Here is a 7,430-nt window from a genome sequence, read left to right as displayed (position 1 = left end):
TGAGATAAGACGGGATTGGGCGTGTTCAGGGTGGCATGGCTATAGACCCATCAATCTAGTTTTAAGCAAACTGCCCTTTCTGGTCTACATTCTCATCAAAGCTAGTTATCTCCACTCATCCTTTAAATCTCAGCACAACTGTTACTTGCTCAGAAATGCTCATCTGGTCTACAGCCATGCTACCCTCAATAAGCCCGATCCGGTCTGATCTCAGAAGTTAAGCAGGGTCAGGCCTGGTTAGTACTTGGATGAGAGACCACCTAGGAAGACCAGGTGCTGTAGGCATAAAAAAATAATAAAATAAGGGATTATAAGATGACAAGACTCTTAAAATCTGTGAGGTCAGCCAAGGGTTACCTCATCTAAAAAACATTAAATTAAATTAAAAAAGGAAAAAAATGCTTATCTGAAGTCTTTGAGGAATCAAATTCCAGCTTTATGTCTCTTTTTAATCCCATGTACATCTTCTTTGTAACACAAGTGTAAATTTACAGTAATTTGTGTAACTGATTAATTTCCACTGTATACACTAGAAAACACTGTATGTGAAGGCAAGGACACTGACTCATGTTTTCTCACTACGTTGTCCAAAAATCCAGCACGCTGCCTAGAATAAAGAAGGTGCTTAATTAACATTACTTGGATAAATGAATAAATAAATGGGTATGTCTATGTGTATGGGTTTATGCGGTCTGGGGGAAAAGAAAAGAGGGGAGAATGGGAAGTAGGGAAAAGGAAAAGGAGTCAAATATTTGTGACAGAAAGAGATTTGACTTTGGGTGGTGAATACACCATGCAATATACAAATGATGTATTATAGAATTGTGTAGTTAACTTATATAATTTCATTAACCAATGCCATGCCAATAAATTTAATAAAAACACAAATAAACAAAAATATTACCTAAATACCAACTAAAATAAAAAGTAATAGTCTTCAGTAGATGTGCTTTCATAGCCATGGAATTAGAAGTGGCTAAAGATCTGAAATTATTCACTTCTATGGTGATTATACATTCAAATTTACCTGAAATGGTCAGAGTTTTTGTCCCAGCATAATTTTTCAAAATACTATTCTTCGCTCTGAAAGCTATTCCAACTTGGCCAACAAGTTATATGATCATCTTACTTGTAATAAGGGAATTCTCAGGTTCTGACTTTAGGTCATTTTGTAAAAACTGTGCTATGCTATAAGAGTTATCTATTACAGGGTTCTAATTTTAGATATTTGTTTTCTCTCTAGATGTATATGGAAACTGCAAGTATAATGATAATCTATTAAAATATAAAAATACTAGAATTCTGGAGTATCTTTTTGAGCTTAGAGAAGAATTATTAAGTAGAATGAATATCTGGTGCATTGCATCTTAAATATTTAAATTCCCACATAGGCCATTACACTACATGTAGATCCCCAACCGCAATTTGACAGGCCAAGCTTCATTTTTTTATTCCACTTTTAAATTCGGTTTTCTTTGCACTTTAGCATCCAGAATATTCCCTACCAGAACTGGCCCCAAATTGATATTCAGTTAAGTTGCTCAGGGCAGAAACGTAAATGACCTACTATGCCATTAAATCCAAACCTCACATGATTGTTCCAAGAATAATGAAGTAGTAATAATAATAATTAATAATAATAATAATAATAATAATAATAAAAGTTGCCAAGAACTTTTGTGTTTGCTTTGGAAAATTCTAGATACAATCCCAACAGAATATTCAACTGTTTAAATAATAGATAATAAGGTAATAAATTTTATTTGATGTATAGTAAATAAGTCTTTAAAAATGAATAAATAAGCTAATGAATGCACAGTCAATTCCTTTTTATAAAAAAAAAACTCAAAATATTATTTCAAATAAATAACAGCCACCTTCTTTATGTCAGTAAAATAACACAGAAAATGTAGAGGATTGAACCTATTATCCATCTCAATTTTTCTACTTCAAAACTTTTGTCTACAACAGAAAAATTTGAGAATATAATTGCAGATATAGTCTTTCTTCCTTTTTCAATTCCTAATGAAAGTCATTCATTACAAATTTTGTCTTTAGAACTCTTTTAAGCTTATTGCTAATAAAAACAAATATCAACAGAACAAATTATTCATAAGTAATCGGGATGCATTATCAAAAAGCCTTAGAACATCTCATTTCTTTATTTTAAAGTATTTTACTAAAGTATTAGTGTAAATATTCATACTCATAAATGGATGTGTTTTTAGTGGATCTGGCTACTGTTAAAGAGGGACCTCGAAACATTAGAGGAGCTTGTGAACCCCGAATGCATCCACACAAGACCCTTACAGTAACAGAATATGGTGATAGCCTACAATGGGTCCTTATTTCTCAATTGTGTCTAATTCAAAATTTAATGGCACCATAGATGTAAGGGAGGGGTGAGAAGTGGGAAGGTCAGTAGAGCAGCTCAGAGCTTGGCTGGCACTAGCTGGATCAGACCAAGAGGTCCCATACCTGTAGCAAGACAAAACTGCTAGATGGGCACAGGTCCTTGACGTAAACCTAACTTCAGAACACAAGACACCTTTGGGCCAAAGAGGCAAGTGTGTCAGCAGTGTACAACAGAAAAACCTAGGAGAAGACAGTATGCATTAGTTCCCTCATTTATTCACTTATTAACAGATATCTACTGAGTATCCACAATGTGTCAGGCACTATGCTGGGTATAATAGTAAGTGAAGCAAACCCAATTCCTCATGAATCGTAGAGTTCAAGAAAGGAGAGAGGCATTGAGTGAACAATCCCACCAACATATGTATAAACATGAATGAGATAAGAGCTCTGAAAGAAAAGATCATAGTTAAATAAGAATATATGACCAAAATCCCTGGCGCAGATAAGGGAACAGGATGTAGAGTAAGTGGAGCCTGATCAATCATACCTGGAGGATCATATTATATATGTAAAATGCTTGTAAAAGTGCTGGACCCTTAAGCAGTAAGCATGCAGTAAACACTAGTCATTGCACCAGGCTTATGTATCCATCCCCCAGTTGCTGTCACAATGAGCTGCGAATTGCTTAGAGCTATGCCTCTCTAGAAAAACTGGCTTCAGGGGATATGTAATAACATAATGGGAAATAAATCAGGTAGGAAACTGACCGTTAAAAATTCTTTTAATATGAAGAAAATGATTCTCAGCATGAAAAATTCTCTATAGACAGTCATCGTATCCTTGAAATTTAGCCTAAAACACTATTATCTACAGTGCACTCACATTCAACACACTAACATACTTAACACTGCTGCCCAACAGACGCAAAAATATTCAGAAAGTAATTTTGAAATAAACTGACACCTTATTATTTTACAATGTAGGCCCAACAAAAAATAACAAGAAATTTTAAATAAGGAAATATTTTCAAATAAAGTAGTTTTCTCATGGAGTCCTACATCTGATGAAATGGCTGGAGGAGAAGGCTAAACAGAAAATTCAGGCAGTCAGCACTTAGATGATTGGGAATTGACTGCATATGCATGGTCTCATTTACATACAGCATTCTCCCAGTTGCAAATGCAAGATGTGCCTCTATAATACTCAAGTACTATATCCACATGTGTGTGAAAATGGAACAGCTGATGTAATAAAAGAGAGACTTCCGATTCTTTCACTGTCATAATCAACACATTTATATTCATGCCTCTCCTTTTTATTCATCTCAAGCACTAGCTATCAAGAAGGAACTAGGCAGGACTCTTAGCATCTTAAGTCTTGTTTTTTTCTTTAAAATGGAGATAAAACCAATTTAGTCAACAAATCTAAATATCCTTCAGATCAGTAATAAATAAAGAGAAAAATATGTTAAAGGGATCATTTTTATTTTTTAAGACTCAGCTAAAAATGACCCCACCTGAACTAAAAGCAAAAGTGGGACTATAGCAAACTAAAAAAGCTTCTGCACAGCATAAAAAACCATCGGCAAAACAAAGAGGCAACCAACTGAATAGAACAGATTTGCAAACAATGCCTCAATAAAGGGCTAATATCCAAAATATGCAAAGAACTCATACAACTCAACAATAAAAAAACAAACAATTAAAAAATGGGCAGAGGACCTGAACAGACACTTTTCCCAAAAAGACATATAAATGGCCAACAGACATATGAAAAAAGGCTCAACTTCACTAGCTATTAGGGAAATGCAAATAAATCAAAACCATAATGAGACATACCGTCTCACACCTGTAGGAATGGCTATCATGAACAGGACAAGTAATACCAAGTGCTGGAGAGGTTGTAGGGGAAAAGGAACTCTCATACGCTGCTGGTGGGAATGTAAACTGTACAGCCACTATGGAAAGCAGTATGGAGGTTCCTCAAAAAATTAAGAAGAGAATTACCATGTGACTCGGCAACTCCTTTTCTGGGTATCTACTCAAAAATTTGAAAACATTTATTCATAAAGATATATGTATCCTGATGTTCATTGCAGCTTTATTCACACTGGCCAAGACATGGAAACAACCATAGTACCCTTCAATAGATGATTGGCTAAAGAAGCTGTGGTACATATATACAATGGAATATTACTCAGCCATAAGAAAAAATGAAACACTGCCATCTGTGATAACATGGATGGATCTTGATATTATGATGCTAAATGAAATAAGTCAGACAGAAAAAGTTGAGAGCAATATGATTTCACTCATATGTGAGATATAAAACTTAAAGCAACAAACAAGACAAACAAATAAAAACTCATAGACACAAACAGCAGTTTAGTGGTTACCGGAAGGAAAGGCGAGAGGAGGGGAGGTAGGTAAGAGTAAAGGGGTCAAATATATGGTGACAGAAGGAAATCTAAATTTGGGTGGCGAATACACAATACAAATATACATACATATAATGTATTATTGAATTGTACACTTGAAACCTATATAATTTTATTAACAGATGTCATCCCAATAAATTTAATAAAAAAAAAAAATGCAGGTTGAAAGCTGATTCGACTAAATAATTTAAAATGGAATGCCTTGTCCACAAAATAAGAATTTTTTTAAAAAAAGGACAAACAAGGCCATATTTTCCTTTCTCTAAGAAATAAAAATAACCTGGGCATATGCTATAGATTTATTTTCAACAAATAAAGGAATGGTGGCATATCTATAGACAAAATCGTTCTTAAATTTGTTATTTACACATATATGCTGACAAAGACATAGAATTTACAGAAATTTGTCTCTGAGAGAGGCATTTACAGGGAACATTTTAGTGAATAATTTTAAGCAAAGTGTGAATAATCATTTTCTTCCTGCTAAATATGTCTTACTGAAACAGTAAGAAGCACTTTTTTCTCCTAACGAAGGGCCACATGCTGCCTCTGCAGTGATTACAGGGTCTCATAGTGCCCAATGAAGTTTTGGTATCAACCACATTAAGTAGAGACTATATGTACAGTCCCATGTGTCCCATGTGTTTGCATCTTTTAGGAGTTGTGGCAATTAAATTCTTTGGCTGTAATCTGATTCATAGAAATTTGTGTTACTACTTGGGACATGAAATAATTTTTTTCCTGAAAGGTATGGGGACCGGGGGAAAATGGTAAGATGTGTTAGGCAGTGGCAAGCTCACGTAAGACAGTAAGACATGTCGTATTTTTATAAGTAATTTAATACCCTTCCCGTAAATAATCCACCATGAGAAACTCAGTGTAATGTTAAAGCATTTACAAATATTGTATTCAGGATCTCTAACATCTCTGTTGATAGTCTTCAGAGGATCTCTGTTGATAGTCTTCCTGTTCCATAAAGAAGAAGATAAGCACAGATTTAAAAAACATGTATTGATGACTTATTCTGTGCCTAGCATTGACTGTTCTACCTTGTAGATTTAATACCTACAATAATACCTATATTGGCAAAGAGAGGTGGAGAATGGAAGCCACTATCTACAACAATCATCAAATTGATTTTACTGCTAAACTTAGAGCTAAGCAAAAAAAAACGTATTTAATCTATTTTAAGCAATTTGTTGAAAATTTTAGTCTACTGTCTTATGTAAATATAGTAGTCTAATGCACACATTTTAATCCAAGAGGTTCTCAGAAGCCATTCTGAACATACTCTAAATACTTTTTAGAGAATAAATAGAATAATAAATTAATTGTTGTGACCTTCACATTAAACTCTAATATCTAAGAGGTGGGGGCTGTATCTTATTCAACTTTATAGTTTTGAAGGAACTTACTACAATAGTTTTCTTTCTTTATCATTAAGTGGATGAAGACTATATGTGGTCAGGTAACTTCCTCTGCCTCATAAATGTTTATTGAAGTAAAAAATGTTTTACTACATGTGGTGGACAAATCCTAGAGTGACCTCCTGGTATTTACATTTTTGTGCAGTTCTCTCCTCTTGAGCACAAGTAGGACCTGTGCCTTGTTTCTAATCTATAGAACATGCAAAAGTAATAGCATGTTATTCTCATGATTCGATTAAATTTTGTAAGACTCTGTCTTAGCTAACTAGAGGGACTCTCCTTGCTGGCTTGATAGGGTGGGTAAACAGTTATACTAGAGGAGTCTATGTGGCAAGAAACTACGGGCAGCCTCGAGGACCTGGGCAGACTCCAGCTGATGCCAGCAAAATACCACTCTCCTTTATATATGGTTTCCAGGAACCACCTACCATGCCTTTTAATAATTTTTAAAAAAAATAGTTCAGGACTTAACGAAATATCTTGCTGTATAGCTAAATTATTCTTAACATTTCTTGAGAAATAAAGTCATGAATCGTAGAATTTTTATAGTTTAGGCTCCAGAGGTTGTAGACACACGTTCACAGAGACAGACAGAGAATATAAATGAGCAAAGCAGGCCAGCTGTAGGAAAAAATAGTAGTTAGTGCAAGGGCTGCGTAAATGGCAACTATCATTAAGCCTCAGTGTTAGCAAGCTAATAAGGAACAGCAGGACTGTGGCACACTGGGGAGCACACCCCATGTAAATGGCTCAGTAGCCTCTTGCCTTCAAATCCCAGCGTTGCGAGATCCTGTGGGGGTTTTTTTTCCAAAAAGAACTCTCCCCCCGAAAAAAAGAATTTTCATTAGGAAACAACCACCTGATCTCTAAACATTGAAAAACTGATTATTACAAGTTTATAAGTCCTGACTTGCTAATGAGGTGCTGGCCAAATAAAACATTCACTCTGATTTGACACAAGTTCTCATTTTAGGGTTGAGGAAATAAAGATCAAAAATGAGTAAATTATCTCTAAAATGCCTACAATTAGGAAATAGAAGACTTGGTAATTATAACTCCAGCTCATGCACCTGGAAAATATAACATGAAATTTGAAATTATGGATTTATACGAAATCCTTTTTGAGTATAAATTATTTTCTGTCAACTGACTAAAATAAGGAGGTTTTATAGTAAAAATTACATGCTTATGAGGTAAAAGGACTCTTT

At 34.6% G+C, this 7,430-nt stretch overlaps 1 long non-coding RNA gene and 1 pseudogene across 2 annotated transcripts in view; one reads left to right on the top strand and one right to left on the bottom strand.

Annotated features, from left to right (window-relative positions):
* LOC120612575 (uncharacterized) overlaps positions 1 to 7,430 on the bottom strand; it is a 382,790-nt gene that overhangs the window by 195,905 nt on the left and 179,455 nt on the right. The window lies entirely within an intron of this gene.
* On the top strand, positions 167 to 285 carry LOC120612726 (uncharacterized; annotated as a pseudogene).

The sequence above is a fragment of the Pteropus medius genome, unplaced genomic scaffold (genome assembly GCF_902729225.1).
Source record: "Pteropus medius unplaced genomic scaffold, Ma_sr-lr_union100, whole genome shotgun sequence".
Lineage (NCBI taxonomy): Eukaryota > Metazoa > Chordata > Mammalia > Chiroptera > Pteropodidae > Pteropus > Pteropus medius.
The sequence above is the reverse complement of the archived record's forward strand: the minus strand, read 5'-3'. Positions and strand labels throughout refer to the sequence as shown.